At 42.8% G+C, this 16,366-nt stretch overlaps 1 protein-coding gene across 6 annotated transcripts in view; it reads right to left on the reverse strand.

The window, feature by feature from the left end:
• Positions 1-16,366, reverse strand: part of PRR5L (proline rich 5 like) — a 203,472-nt gene that overhangs the window by 166,448 nt on the left and 20,658 nt on the right. For 2 of the 6 annotated variants that reach the window (XM_070071462.1, XM_051852381.2), the window contains exons 2-3: positions 14,589-14,666; positions 13,678-13,757 (exon numbers count right to left, since the gene is read on the reverse strand). The exons of the other annotated variants lie outside the window; for them this stretch is intronic. The gene's annotated coding sequence lies outside the window, so the exon portion shown is untranslated. The remainder of the gene's footprint in view (positions 1-13,677; positions 13,758-14,588; positions 14,667-16,366) is intronic. 6 annotated transcript variants of the gene reach the window in all.

The following is a 16,366-nucleotide window of genomic DNA, read 5'->3' on the forward strand; positions in this document are numbered from 1 at the left end:
TAAAACAGATGACAGGAAGGAACCAAAAGGTAGGTGGGGCCAGATCAGGCAGGTTTTTAGAAGACATGTAAGAAGCTTGTTTGGACTGAGTTCTGAGAGCAACGGGTCAGACACACATTTTGAAAACAAGATACCAGTGGCAGGATCAAAAACAAAATCTGTCAACTGGCCCTCAATAACCTTTTACCTCTTCTTCCATAGTCATGGAAGTTCCTCCTGAACATGAGACCACCAGGATAAAGACTACATTTCCCAGCCTCCTTTGCAAGCAAGTGTGTCTCTGGGACTAAATGATGGCCAAAAGCATGTGAGCAGAATTGTCTGGTAGATGATACTTTTCAAGACCTCTTTTAAGAAGCCAGACACATCCATATACTTTGTCCCTTCCTCCCTCCTGCAGCTGAGAAACTAAATGCTGCCATCGTGGAGCATAAGGAAGAAGCCTTGCACAGAGAGGCAACAAGAAAAAAGGGTCCTGGGTTCCTTTAGGAGCCCTGGATGGCTTTGGAAACTTTTTAATTTGTTGAACTATAGTTTATATTTCCTTTTTATATAAAAACAAACAGCATCCATCTAAAATGCACAATTTGATATGTTCTGAGAGTTGTATACATCCCTATAACTACCAACACAAGCAAGGTTCAGAACATTTCCATCACTCTCAAAATATTTCCAGGTACCAGGCCCGCGCCGTGGCTCACTAGGCTAATCCTCCGCCTTGTGGCGCCGGCACAGCAGGTTCTAGTCCTGGTTGGGGCGCCAGATTCTGTCCTGGTTGCCCCTCTTCCAGGCCAGCTCTCTGCTGTGGCCCGGGAGTGCAGTGGAGGATAGCCCAAGTGTTTGGGCCCTGCACCTGCATGGGAGACCAGGAGAAGCACCTGGCTCCTGGCTTCGGATCAGCGCGGTGCGCCAGCCACAGAGCCGCCAGCCGCGGCAGCCATTGGAGGGTGAACCAACGGCAAAAGGAAGACCTTTTTCTCTGTCTCTCTCTCTCTCTCACTGTCCACTCTGCCTGTCAAAAAATAAATAAATAAATGAAAATAAATATTTCCAGGTACCTTTGTAATTCATCCCTTCTCCACTCCCAGCAGAAGACAATCCTTGATTTGCTTTCTTCCACTACAGACTACTTTGTATTTTCTAGAACTTTATACAAATGGTAATCTGTAAGATATATTCTTTTGTGTCTAACTCCTTTCATCTGGCATAATTATTTTGAGATTTATCTATGTTGTTCCATTAATAGTTCAACCTACTCTAACCACCTCCTTGAACCACATTTTCTCTGAACTCCCATGTCTGCACACAAATAAAATTCTGTCTTTTCTCTTGCTAATCTCTTGTCAGTTTAGCTCACGGTTTAATTCATGTGTCAAACTGGCTAAGATTGAATGGATTTATCATGAGGTTTTAAAATGAGTTCTAATATTAATAGCATACCAACACAAAACTTAAAGGATAGTTTCTGGATTATTGGAGATTTTAAAAGGTTTTTCCTTTACCTTTTGATGGTGCATCTAGGAAACAATTACCAGAATTATTTCCTGTACTTTAGGAGGTCTAAATCATATCTGATAATTTAAGAGAATAAGCTATTCTTTTTTTTTTAAATCAAGTACTCAAAACTTTTGACTTTTTTTGAGACACAAACACACGGAGAAACAGAAAAAGATTGCCCATTTACTGAATCACTGTCCAAATGCCCACAATGGCCAGGATTGGGCCAGTGGCAAGTACTTGGGCATTCACCTGCCGCCTTCCAAGGTGTGCATTAACAGGAAACTAGAACTGGGAATCAGATGCAGGATTCAAGCCCAGGTACTCCAGTATGGGATGCTGATGTCCTAGTTCATGTCTTAATTGCTAGGCCAAACACTTGCACCCCGCCTTTTAGTATTTTTAACAATTCCCCCAAATCAAATTACAAATGAAGACTTCCTGCCTTGAATTGACTTTGATATCAAGCGGACTCCTAGAAAAGCTCAGAGGATTTGTTCTTTTACCTTGCAAATAAAAATGTTAGGCCATTTTAGTGTATTTGATGTTCTAAATTATATAGGAAGCATTGTCAAGTAAGAAAAGGTGCTTAATCATCCCTATGTTTATTTGTGGGGGTATATGTTATCAATATAAGTATTTCAGAAATCATATAAGTATATTACTCAGCTTTCCATCACAATAAGCAAATGTTTGAGGCAGGCTAACTTTATAAGGGAAAAAAGTTCACTTTGACTCACAGTTCTGGAGGGTCATAGTCCCATATCAAGTAGTCCCCAGTGGTTTGGTGTCTGGTGATGGCATTCTTGTGGATAGAGTTTAGAGAGGGTGCAGGGCATCACATCACAGGAGTTGTGTATGACTACATCTTTCTGTCTCCTTATAAACCCAGATTCAATCATAGGGCTCCACCCTAAGGACCTAATCTTATCTAATCTCTTACCAAAGGCTTCACCTCTTAACACCATAACTGGATTAAGTCCCACCCTCTTAGTACCATTAACATGAGGTTTTGGGAACTAAACTCTTGCATGAGTTCAGGGGACATATATTCAAACTATAGCATAGTGATAAGGCTTCTAGAAAACCAGCAATGTCCTTGATGTCTTGATTTAATGTGATCAGTCATAATTCCAGTTCTTATCTTTAAATGTTGACTGTCACAGAGGCAATCAAATTGTTATGTTATGATGAACTCTCATTGAATCTTTTAACAACGGCCAACTTATGTCTTTGGTTGTTTCACTCTGATGCTTTCCCAAATGCTCTTGCAAACCAGCCATAGGCCAAAGTGCTTCACTTTCTATTTCTTTTTAAAGATTTATTTTATTTATTTGAAAGTCAGAGTTATACAGAGAAGGAGAGGCAGAGAGAGAGAAAGGTCTTCCATCTGCTGGTTTGCTCCCCAAATGGCCACGACAGCCAGAGCTCAGCCAATCAAAGCCAAGAGCCAGGAGCTTCCTCACGGTCTCCCACGTGGGTGCAGGGGTCCAAGGACTTGGGCCATCTTCTGCTTTCCCCGACCATAGCAGAGAGCTGGAGTGGAAGCAGAGCAGCCAGGACTCGAACCGGCGCCCATGTGGGATGTCGGTTTTGCAGGCAGCGGCTTTACCTACTATGCCACTGCACCAGACCCAAAAGTGCTTCACTTTCAACCAAAGAGTCTGTCTCAGAAACCCAGGGGAAGTGCTGGCACTGCGGCTCAATAGGCTAATCCTCTGCCTGTGGCGCCAGCACACTGGGTTCCAGTCCCGGTTGGGGCGCCGGATTCTGTCCCGGTTGCTCCTCTTCTAGTCCAGCTCTCTGCTGTGGCCCGGGAGTGCAGTGGAGGATGGCCCAAACCTTGGGCCCTGCACCCACATGGGAGACCAGGAGAAGCACCTGGCTCATGGCTTCGCATCAGCGCGGTGCACTGGCCGCAGTGGCCATTGGAGGGTAAACCAATGGTAAAGGAAGACCTTTCTCTCTGTCTCTCTCTCTCTCACTGTCCACTCTGCCTGTCAAAAAATAAATAAATAAATAAGAAACCCAGGGAAAGGCCTATACCACATACTCAAAAGTACAGACTTCTGATAACATTGCCTAAATAAGTTTAAGGTCATACCACCAGACTGTTTTCAAAGCTAATGCAGAAGCTGATAGGTTCATAATATTGTTAATTTAAGATCAAGCAGAATAAGAATTAATTGCATGGGACTGAATGAACTGATGAAGAATAATTATAATGTGTAAGGTCTTTTTCTCCTGGGACATAGTTGGTTCTTTAATGTACTGTTTTCTATATATAAAGACTCCTTTCTCTTTACTCTTAAACTACCTATAATTTACAACAACTTAGTATATTATATTTTTGTAAACAAAAATGAAACCTGCATCCTTTTCTCCCTACTTAATCCCTCTAGAATTCAGAAACTTTTGTCAGGATTCTTATGTTCATGGCAATGTGGTTGTCTGCATAAATTCCATAGCAATCTATTGTCTTTGCAATGGGATGTAATAAGAATTAGTGGTTATATTACTAATGCTTTGACTGGATTATAACATTTAAGAATGATGGTCATAGAATCAATATAACCAGATAGTTTTAAGGAACTACATTTGACTTTAAGAAGCCAATGATTAGAAGGCCATCTTGAAAAAACCTGGCCTGGAACCTGGATTACAGGTTCTCAGCCTTAAAGAAAAGTTTTGAAGTCACTTCCTGGCAGTCTCAGGAAACACAGGATATTTTGAGAAACTCACCTAAATCTGTACATACTGCAAGTTAAGTTTGATGGGAAGACTTTGGCTTAGCTTCCTAGCTTCGAGAGTCTTTTAAAAGCCCAATCTGAGATTCCTCTAAACAGTTACAATAAAGCAAACGTTTTAAAAAGGATTATGAAGCCAATTACAATTTTTCTGCACTTATGCAAATGATCAGATCAAATTTAATGAGACTAGACTTTTTTTTTTTTTGGACAGGCAGAGTGGACAGTGAGAGAGAGAGAGGCAGAGAGAAAGGTCTTCCTTTTCCATTGGTTCACTCCCCAATGGCCATTGCGGCTGGCGTGCTGCGGCCGGCGCACCGCACTGATCCGAAGCCGGCACCCTGGGTTCTAGTCCCGGTAGGGGCGCCAGATTCTGTCCCGGTCGCTCCTCTTCTAGTCCAGCTCTCTGCTGTGGCCCGGAAGTGCAGTGGAGGATGGCCCAAGTGCTTGGGCCCTGCACCCGCATGGGAGACCAGGAGAAGCACCTGGCTCCTGGCTTCTAACCATCTGTTTGAGTCACATTTTTCTGTGAACTTCCATGTACTCACACGAATAGAAATCTTGCTAACGTGTCTTTTGTCAGTTTAATTTGCAGTCATCTAATTATTGAACATTAAAAGGGTAGAGGAAAAGGTTTTTAACCCCCTAGGGTAAATGAAGGATTGTCTGCCCCACAGGTGATATTAAATCGATAGCTACCCCTATTACAATAATTCTTCCATATGTCCAATGGACTCCACTGGGATTCACAGAACTGGAGCATTCCCGAGGTAAAGATGGAGTGAAAAATTGTTCCCACTCCACACTGGCTTGTGTCTTAAAACCTTCATGCCGCCTGAACACTTGCTCTCCTCAAGGCCTCTAGGGACTTCACCCAGATGCAATAACAGGGTTTTATTTTTATTGCCCTGCATTGGTTGGCAAGACTTTAACAACCACTTACTTGACATTTAATTGGGTCCTTAAGAATGGTTTAGTTTTTTTAAAATAGTTATGACCTTCTCAGGGGACATTTAAAAAGTAGTTTTCAAGAGTTTAGCAACTTGAATTCAAGCAATCTAAAATGGCACCTCTGCCAGCTACCACCATGCAGAGTGCAGTACAACAAGAGGGAAGAGCATGGGCATTCAGTCCAATGAGAACTAGGAGACCTGCTCTAGGACAAATGGCTGGCCCCATTTTCCAAATAACTGGGATTGGGAGAAAAGGGGGCTGGAGCGGGACGGGGAGTCATTACAGGTCACATAGACTCAAGGGATACTTCAAACACTATGTTGTTTTTGGATTTTGATTCCAATAAACCAAGAGTCAAACAGCTATCTGAGAAAATTGGGAAAAATTTAATGTGAACTTGGCATTAGAAGGTTCGATTAGAATTGAATCGAGGAAGCAGGGGTGGAGGGGGAGGAGCATTGTGGCATAGCGGGTAAAGCCTCTATACCTGTGAAGCCAGAGTCCCATATGGGTATCAGTTTGAGTCCTGGCTGCTCCACTTCTGATCCAGCTCTCTGTTAATGCCCTGAGAAAGGCTGCAAAGGATGACTGGAGTGTTTGTATCCCTGCCACACACATGGGAGACCCGGATGACGCTCTTGGCTCCTGGTTTCAGCCTGGCTCAGGCCTAGTCATTGCAGCCATCTGGGAAGTGAACCAGAGGATGGAAAAATCTCTCTTTATCTTTCCCTCTCCCTCTGTTATTCTGTCTTTCAAAATAAATAAATAAATCTTTAAAAAAGAAAACTGAATTGTGGATTGTTGTTTATTTTCTTTTTCTTTTTTTTTTTTTGACAGGCAGAGTGGACAGTGAGAGAGAGAGACAGAGAGAAAGGTCTTCCTTTGCCGTTGGTTCACCCTCCAATAGCCACCACGGCCGGCGCGCTGTGGCCGGCGCACCGCGCTGATCCGATGGCAGGAGCCAGGAGCCAGGTGCTTTTCCTGGTCTCCCATGGGGTGCAGGGCCCAAGCACCTGGGCCATCCTCCACTGCACTCCCGGGCCACAGCAGAGGGCTGGCCTGGAAGAGGGGCAACCGGGACAGAATCTGGCGCCCCGACCGGGACTAGAACCCGGTGTGCCGGTGCCGCAAGGCGGAGGATTAGCCTAGTGAGCCGTGGCGCCAGCCCGGATTGTTGTTTATTGTATAAAACAGTGACAATTGATTGTGCCTGTGTTTGTATATATAGGGAGGGGCTTCCTTATCTTTAGAGATACACAGTAAAGTTATGTGTTAGAAATTTTAATACCTGCAGTTCACTTGAAATATACCAGAAAATAATGGTGTTTTGGGGGGATGGGAGACATAGATTTAAAAAATAACAGAAAAATGTTGATAATTATTATTTGAATAATTCCCTAATTAGCACAGTGTAAAATAGGAGGAATTTTCTTTTAGGGGCCTATTTCTAGAAATCAACACTATTCCAAGCAATTATAATAAACAGTAACTCTTCTGAGTAGTGTGTGCTGGTGCCAAGAATGCTATAGACAATATCTCTATCTCATTTAATCCACACAAAAATCTCATGGAGCAAGATCTACAAATATTCCCATTTTCAAATGAGGAAATAAAGTGCTTAAGTGGCTTGCTCAGTGTTACACAGTAAGGAAAGTAAAAGCAAAGATTGAGCTCTTCTCATTTAACTCTGAGCTCCCCATTCTGAACTAGTCTAAGCCTGTAGCATACATAATTCTAAAGGTCACACCACTTTGCAAGGTAGGCTAATAACAGTTGAGGGAATTAAGACTTAGAAAAATGAAGTAGTACAAGAGAGGCCCAACAGCTAACATCTATGCAAGAGGGTGAACCACAGGGCACAGGATATCCAGTATCAGAGATTAGCAGACAATATGATGGATGTGTGGAAAGACTGACCCAGGCTTGGCACCCAAAGGGTCACGTGATTCCTAGTTCATCACCTTCTTTGTACTTGGAGAACCAAGGCCCAGAGAAGGTTTATATATTGCCCTGGGGGAAACAGCAGAGTAGTGGCAGCAGTACAAAAAGGACACAGATCTGTCACACAGCACTTTTTCTACCTCCCAAGCCTGCCTTGGTAAGCTACACTTAGAGGGTGCCTGCTGAACATGTTTGATCTAGGAACGTTTTCCCTGTTGTAAAGGACTATAGCCAGCATCCAGCGCCTGATCACCTGAGACCAACCCTGCCCCTCCTGCAGGCAGCCTTAAAAGGATTGCTTAACCCTTCTCCACCAGACATGTGACCCAAGCTACAACCTGCACACTCTCTCCTGAGAATATGGGTTTTTGCTCTGCTTTATTTTGCTAAAAAAAAAAAATCCCTGTTTTTGTTTAAAGAATTCAGAGTCAACATCTATTATTTATTCACAATCTAAGGCCCTTTAAAAATTAAGCTTTTTTAGTTAAAAGTGTTACAAAATCTAATCCAAATACAGTTAAGCAAAAAAGGGAATTTAATGCCTAGACCAGGAAAATGCAAACCATTTCTCTTGGGTCAAATCCTACCCACCCCACTTCCTGCCTTGTAAATCATTTTGTTGGAACAAAGCAATGCCTACTGGTTTATGTGTTATCTCTGGCTTTTGTGCTCAAATGGTGAAGATGAGTAGCTGTGACAGAAGCCATATGGCCTACCTAGCCTAAAACCCTGACTCTCTGGCCGTCGATGCTGATCCGTGACTTAGACAGATGAAAAGCCAGGTGCAGCTTGAACAAGAGGCTCAAGTGACATTTCTCAAGGCCAGTACCTCTGTCAGCTTCTCTCTGTTTGCCTCCTTGAGTTAGCTTCTCAGGCTCTCCCATGGAGTGGTATGAAGACTGCAACCATACACATCAACATCTGCTCAGCTTCAGCCCCTCCACAGGCAAATAAATCTTGAATAAGACACTCATTGGCCCTAATCAGCCTTTGGCTGGTTAAGAGAGATGGAACTTGCTGATTAGCTTAAGAATTAGGGCTCCCCAGGTGCTGAGAGTGGATAAACCAGGGCTATGCTGACACATACTAATAACCAGGAATCCAAGGGAAAGGGAACAGAGAGCCCCGGTTGCAATATTTGTTGAATTCCATCGTGTACAACTTTGTGCACCTAGCATGGCTGACTTTAAGCAATCAACATAATGTCACTGAACACAACTTTGGAAATAGACACCTGAAGCACAACATTATGAAGAATTTCCATCACACAATAATATGGGCAATAATACCCTCCACGGGGTAGATATTGTCAAAATATAGGAAAACCAATAGGAAGTAATGAACTTTGAATACTTACTACTTTTGCTCTTAGTATGTTACTTAATTGCATATTTATATAACTTACTTTTTTTATTTTTTATTTATTTTTTTTTTTGACAGGCAGAGTGGACAGTGAGAGAGAGAGACAGAGAGAAAGGTCTTCCTTTTGCCGTTGGTTCACCCTCCAATGGCCGCCATGGTCGGTGCGCTGCGGCCGGCGCACAGCGCTGATCCGATGGCAGGAGCCAGGTACTTATCCTGGTCTCCCATGGGGTGCAGGGCCCAAGTATTTGGGCCATCCTCCACTGCACTCCCTGGCCACAGCAGAGAGCTGGCCTGGAAGAGGGGCAACCGGGACAGAATCCGGTGCCCCGACCGGGACTAGAACCTGGTGTGCCGGCGCCGCAAGGCAGAGGATTAGCCTAGTGAGCCGCGGCAACGGCCTATATAACTTACTTTTTAACAGTGACTATGTTTGACAGTTGGCTTGTGCTTAACCATTGACTCTGAGCCACTGGCTCCAGCATGGTATTGGACTAAACCCGCTCAAACCATTATGGGGAATTCTTTTACCGGAATACAAATAAATAGGTATTAGATGATAAAAACTAAGCCAAATCAATCAACACAAGTATTCACTATGGAAACTTACTGATAGTTTAGATAATATGGGATGCAGTGTGTGGCTTCAAGGAAGGAAACTATTCACTCCAGGGATGAATGCAACAGGGGTATTTAGCAGGAATTGGATTCAGGAGCAATCAGAGATGTGTGTGCTTGTATGGGCTGCACATTATCCTCAAGAATCTTTAGAAAGCATTAGATTTATGCTGATTTAAGGTATGCCCTCCAAACAGGTAAAGGAACCTATTACCTCATACTGACAGCTGATCCAGACAGATTCATACAAAGAAATAAGGCCACTCGGGAGGAGAGCCAGACTCCAAGAAAATTTAAAGGCCCAATCCCATGGGAAGACAGATACATATTAAATGCCCTTCCTATATTGAACAGAATTCATTGATCGCAAATGGACTCTAGAAGCATTATTAATATAAAGACTAATAAATGTCTTAGATCTGGATGGTGCTTGACATGTCTCAAAGGATAGTCCCATGCACCAGCTAACTTTGATGCCCATGATCACTCTCTGGAAAAGGCACTATCTCTACAAATTAGAAAACAAATGTAAATAGTTATAGGTGGCAACTCAGTTGTACCTGTGATTCATATCTAATTCCAAACCCTTTCTATTCTAAGAGCTAAAATTTCACAAATTATATGCTTCTGTCTTGGATGTGTCCATGTATCCACATGTCAAAGAGAGAACTAGCAGTCACTGCAAGAAGAAATTCTAGCTTACTAAAATTTGCTTCAATTTAGATGTTCATTTTCATGGCTAATGATTGCATTAACATGTTCTTTTGCATTGACAAAATATACTGGTACCACACATCCTATGTTAACATTCACATCGTTTTGATTATTCGAAGCCTTTTTTTTTTTTTTTTTTTTTTTTTTACAGTAAGAGAGAGAGAGACAGAGAGAAAGGTCTTCCTTTTCCGTTGGTTCACCCCCCAAAATGGCCACTATGGCCGGCACGCTGTGCCGATCCGAGCCAGGTGCTTCTTCCTGGTCTCCCATGCGGGTGCAGGGCCCAAGCATTTAGGCCATCCTCCACTGCCTTGCCGGGCCACAGCAGAGAGCTGGACTGGAAGAGGAGCAACCAGGACTAGTGCCTGGCACCCCAACTGGGACTAGAACCCGGGGTGCCGGCGCCGCAGGTGGAGAATTAGCCAGGTGAGCCACGGCGCTGGCCAAAGACTTTCTTAAAATATTATTCACTCCTCCAATAGCAAGAGGTCTGGAATTATTTTCACCCTAGACAGAGAAGGAATTGGAGACTCTGAAAGTCTAACGAACTTGACTATTAGCCATTAGAATCACAATCCAGCCAGGTTACCTGATCTAGTAGTTATCTTAGGAAGCTGCACATTGGTAGCCTTTGGCTCTTAAATCATGCAGTTGATCTTGGTATCTGAACCTGCCCTGACAATCCAAGTCTCCTTGCTAGATATAAAGGCAATTGTTTGGGACCTTGGGACCTCGGCTGGCGCACAGCGCCAATCGGAAGCCAGGAGCCAGGTGCTTCCTCCTGGTCTCCCATGCGGGTGCAGGGCCCAAGCACTTGGGCCATCTTCCACTCCTTCCTGGGCCACAGCAGAGAGCTGGCCTGGAAGAGGAGCAACCAGGACAGAATCTGGCGCTCCAACAGGGACTAGAACCTGGGGTGCTGGCGCCACAGGTGAAGGATTAGCCTAGTGAGCTGTGGCGGTGGCCCCTCTTCAGCATCTTAACTCTTCCTTTTATTGGAGAATTCACTTCTGCCTCATTTTCAACTACGCAGTAGGGATTGGGCTGACTCCATGTTGGATTTTGATTTTCTAATACAGTCAGCCTAGCTTAGACTTTTAGCCATATGATTGGATAAAGTATTGTCACATGACCTAACTTGGACCACTAGGAAGTTGTGAATTCCAAGTCTTCAGCAGGAGATATTAGGAGATACTAGGAGAGATTCCTTTTCTTCCTGTAGATGATGGGGAATGATGGCTACAACTGCTTCAGCTGTTTTGCTGTCATGAGCAGGGAGTTGGGAGCTACCAGGGAAGGGGGACATACGTCTGTGGACAAAGTATGAAGTTGGTAATAATACAGCAGAATAAGGATATAGAGAAAGTTTCAATCTTTGATGACATTTGAACTGCCAGAAAAAAATCCTCAATAGAGGCCAACACCTACTCCACACTTCTCAGTTATGTGAGTTACAAGGTTCCTTCTATTACTGAAGCCTTCAAAGTATGTTTTCAGTGACTTGTAAACAAGAGTTTCATCTGATGTGAGGAACCTCCCAATCCGATCTAAGCAGAACCCTTTAAGATAAGGAGTAACTGGACTAGCTCAGTTCTCTTGGCATAGGATATATATTATTCACACTGCTTGCTTCTGCAATTTCCTTTATTCCCTGTATTTCATAAGTACCTGTTCAGGAGTTAATAATCCATTTTATTCCCCAGCAGGAGAGGGAAAAATGTTGGCTATTAAATACCTCTATTATCAGAAAAGCTTTGAAGTGTGATGTAGACTATTAGCCCCTTACTAGTAAAAAAAAAAAAAAAAAAAAAATGGGAAAAGTCATGGGAACCCAGGTCTGATTAGGCCAAGCACCCATGATCATCTTCTTTTGTGAAATTTGAGCCTCTGGTGTTTGCTTTATAGTATAAACCTTCTTTTCTGCCTTCTCTCATCTGTTTTCCCTTTTATTTATCCTGTGATCCTGCCCCTCCTCAATTCCTGTGCACCTCTCCACATATCCAGGACCTTTCCCTGGCTTACTCCATAGCTGCTCTAACCCCCAGCTCATCATACCAATTTCTCTCTCCCATGAAATTCTGTCTTGCTGCAGGCTTATGCATTCCAAAATTTCCCCTCACTTTTTTCTTCTTTACCAATCACCTTCACTTTTAGTTAGATGTTAGATAAACAAATTTATTAAGCTGTATCACACACAGTGTACATGATTCACAACTGACAGTAACTCTATGCATGCATCCTTCTCAGATGTGCTGAAAACAAATCCAATGAGAATGGCAGGGGTCTATGCATTCAACAAATCAAAGGTTGGATGGAAATTAGCCAATTAATCCCATGGCTCTCATCTAGTGTATTATGTGGTATAAATAGTACCTAACCATTTATTTATATCATTGACTTGAATAAATAACCAGGGTAGTTGTTTGGCACAGCAATTAAGTTGCCATTTGGGATGCCTGCATCCTATAGCAGAGTGCCTGGTTCGAGTCCCGGCTAATTTACTTTTGGATACTGCTTCTTATTAATGTTCACCCTGAGAGGTAGCCAGTGATGGCACATGTGCTTGGGTCCCTTCCATCCATGTGATTGAGTTCTGGGCTCCTGGTTTCAGCTTGGCTGTTATGGGCACTTAAGGAGTGAACCACCAAATGGTTCACTCTGAGATCTCTGTCTGAGATCTCTCCATCTCTTTGGATTTGAAACAATAAAAATAAATAAAAAATTTAAGGGGCCGGCACTGTGGCACAGCAGGTTAATGCCCTGGCCTGAAGCGCCAGCATCCCATATGGGCACTGGTTCAAGTCCCAGTTGCTCCACTTCCGATCCAGCTCTCTGCTATGGCCTGGGAAAGCAGTGGAGGATGGTCCAAGTCCTTGGGCCCCTGCACCCATGTGGGAGCTCCGGAGGAAGCTCCTGGCTCCTGGCTTTGGATCGGTGCAGGTCCAGCCATTACGACCAACTGGGGAGTGAACCATAGGATGGAAGACCTCTCTGTATCCCTCTCTCTCTCCCTCTCTCTCTCTCTCTCTCTGTGTGTGTGTGTGTGTAACTCTGACTTTCAAATAAATAAATCTTTAAAAAAATTAAAAAATTTTAAGTAAAGCAAAGAAAGATAAGTAGATCTATATTAAAGCCCAGGGATTTCTGTTTACCAGCTAACACCTATAACAGCTAAAATTCTTATATCCAGCTTATATACAGGACTTCTATAAATCAGTAAGAAAATTTAACACTTGAACAGACACTTCCCAGAAGAGGACATCCAAATTGCTAATACACTTAAGTAAGTGCACAATCTTAGTCACTAGGAAGATGCCAATTAAAACCACCAGAAATCAGAAAGAGAACCAACAGATGTCTCCTAACTCTGCTCATGGAAATGAAAATAGTTACAGCTTAGCAGCTACTAAATAGGCTAACATCTGCTGATCATAAGCAACCTAAAGTTCAACGTGCAAAACCTAGACCAATGATTCCAATCCTACACACAATAGAGAAGTAGTCATACAATAATGAACACAGTTCACTACCCAGCACCTCCACCAGAAAAAAAAATAATGAACACAGCCCCAATTTATGGGGAGTTGCCTTCTAAAGTCTGAATGAAAGCTGATAAATACCCCCAAGGCCTTGAACCTTCCCTGAATTGTCCATAAAGTATAGTATACAGATGTACTGTCTCTACCATTCAGTGTTTGCTAAACATAACAAAGTTCACTTGATCCTCATAACTCTCATGAGACAGGTGCTGTCAACCCAATTTAACAAATGAGCTCAGAGAGCTACAATCACTTGCCCAAGGTCACATAGCTAATTCAGCAAAGAGCTGGAGTTTAAACCTAACCTCAGGCTCCACAGTTTCCATGCTCATATCCTTTCTGTAATACTTCTGCAGCTTCTTGCCTTCATTCAGATAGGCGAGCCCTGGAAGTAAAGGCAGAAAAAAGACTGACGTTTCCCTGTGCCCCAGTGTCCCCTGCCCCTGTTTCATCTATCAATGCAGATGCTTGCCTGTTCCTTCTAGAAGTAAGGTTTGGGTTTTCTTCTTCTCTCTCCAGATTTCTCTTCAGAATCTTTGTCTAGGCCAGGAGTCAGCAAATTGCTGCCCATGAGTCTAGTCCAACTGACCCTGTTTCCCCAGGGGTTGATGGGAGCACATCAAGGGCCCTAGGTCTGTGTATCATCTGTGGCTGCTTTTGCCCTACAAAGGCAAGGTTGAATCATTGCAACACAGACCACATGACCCTCAGTGCCTAAAATATTAACTATCTGGCCCTTTACAGAAAAGTCTGCTGATCCCTGGCCTAGAATAATAAACCTTCTTAGCAGTTTAATGCCTGATAAAGACCAGAAGGAAGTTGATCTTGTCAGATCTTGGTCCTGAACCACAAGTTTCTGGTCACTTAGTCCCTCTCTCCAGAGCAGTATTTAGAAGCTCTGGGTTCTGGAGAATTCCAAGGGGTTCCAAATCTGCAGTCTGCTCCTTCCTCTGGCAGCTAATCCTAGAAGAACCTGGTTGGAGCCAGGCAGCTATAGCCATCTATGTGAACTGCATTTATGTCTAATTGCCATGCAGCACACTCTTGATTTGGCATATTCTGTACAATGTTACATTAAATTTATTGCAAACTTTATTTGATCCTAACACATGTTCTATTTTTATAACTAGTTGCTTGTGGAATATGGCCAATTGTTTAAAACTGACACAGAATCAAAGGGAATGCTGGGCAGGAAGACAAGGCTATTAGCTCATACCTGAATTAATTCTTAATGTGTAGCTGATGAAGGGAAACCACTCCAAAGCTAACAGCCCAAAAAAGAAGTTGAGATTTCCTAAACCAAATATAAAGAAAGAACTATTAGTAAGTTTATGGATTCTGGAATGACTTAAAAACTTCTCAAAGCCCAAACTAGCAGCTAAGATTAAATAATCTCTGTCTTCATTAAAGCCTTCAATAAAATAACATGGGGGTTTCCTGATTTCATCAAGACTTCACCAACTTGAATCTTATACCAGTAAAAGAGTCAAATATACTTTTCTATCCTAACAGTTCAATTCAAGGCTTAAGTTTTTAATAGTAATAGCTAAGATTTTCTAAACTTTTAAATTAGAGTGCACTATCATTTAATCTTCCCAATTGCCATAAATAAATATCAATATCTCTATATTACAAAGAAAGAAAGTAATGTGCAAAGTGATTAAATAAATTGCAACAGTTCCTGGGGCCGGCACTGTGGTGTAGCAAGTAAAAGCTGTCGCCTGAAGTGCCAGCAGCCCATATGAACCCGCATGGGAGACCCGGAAGAAGCTCCAGGATCCTGGCTTCAGATCAGCACAGTTCCAGCCATTGCAGCCATTTGGGGAGTGAACCAGCGGATGAAGACCTCTCTCTCTCTTTCTCTGTCTCTGTAACTTTGCCTTTCAAATAAATTTAAAAAAAAATTTTTTAAAAAGAATTCCCAACATCATCTACATATCTACATAGCTCTATTTGTTCTTCTATGTGCTTCATAATCTCTTATATCCACACATCATCAAAAAGTTATGAGAGCCCATTTTATATTGAGACAAGTCCCATTTATATTAGGGATTAGGACATTTGTTCACAAGCATCAATTGCAATCCCACTAGACATGTTTTGTGGACATGATTTCAATTCATCTTCCCAACAACCACAACAATTCTCTCCTTATCTTTATTTTTCAGATGAGTAACCTGAGACCCAGCGAGGTAAAATAGGTTGCCCAAGGTCACAGGTTTAGTAAACAGAGCAGGTCTTTGATTGGGAAACAGAAATCTGCCTGTCTGCAATGTACTCAGACCTAGGAAAGCAGGAAAATCAGGAAGTCGGGAAAGCACCATCTTCATGCACCCATGAATTAAGTTGTAGGCGTGGAGCCATGATGTGTCTGATGGGGTAAGACTGCAGGTCAGAGCCGAGACTGGGCCAAACAGCTCTGCCAACAAAAAAGAATAAGGAATTTGAAGTTCCCAAGAGGCAGAGAGAGAGAGAACAAGACTGGCAATCAGTGTGAGGGAAAGGGCATCAAGGGAAGCCCTGAAAGCACAGCCAATTGGGACTTTGGGGAAGAGAAACCCTGGGAGATGTCAAAGTTGGTTGGTGGGTGCATTTGCACGTGTATATGTGTGTGTGTGCATGTGTGTGTAGTATATGTACCCTTATCCCTTTCCTAGACTTCACCACAATATTGTGATTGCTGTCCACCTGGACCGCTGATGTGTACAAAGATTCTCTTAGGGTAACTCACTGAGTTACCCAAGATCTGCAAGGCAAACATAGATTGCTTATGAGGGTAGAGGCACCCAAGCCCAAGGGACTAGCTGACTTCCTATCCATGTTACATAAATAATTTTCAGGGAATTTATTTCAATCCCTTCTTGCCAACCACATGATTCCATGGAATTAAATATTCTTTAGTACCAGGCACTAACCAAGAAAAAGACCCAGGACAGGGTATTTGAGTCTCAACTTCTATACTCCTTACTATGAAACAGGTGCTTTACCCACATT

The sequence above is a fragment of the Oryctolagus cuniculus genome, chromosome 1 (genome assembly GCF_964237555.1).
Source record: "Oryctolagus cuniculus chromosome 1, mOryCun1.1, whole genome shotgun sequence".
Classification (NCBI taxonomy): domain Eukaryota; kingdom Metazoa; phylum Chordata; class Mammalia; order Lagomorpha; family Leporidae; genus Oryctolagus; species Oryctolagus cuniculus.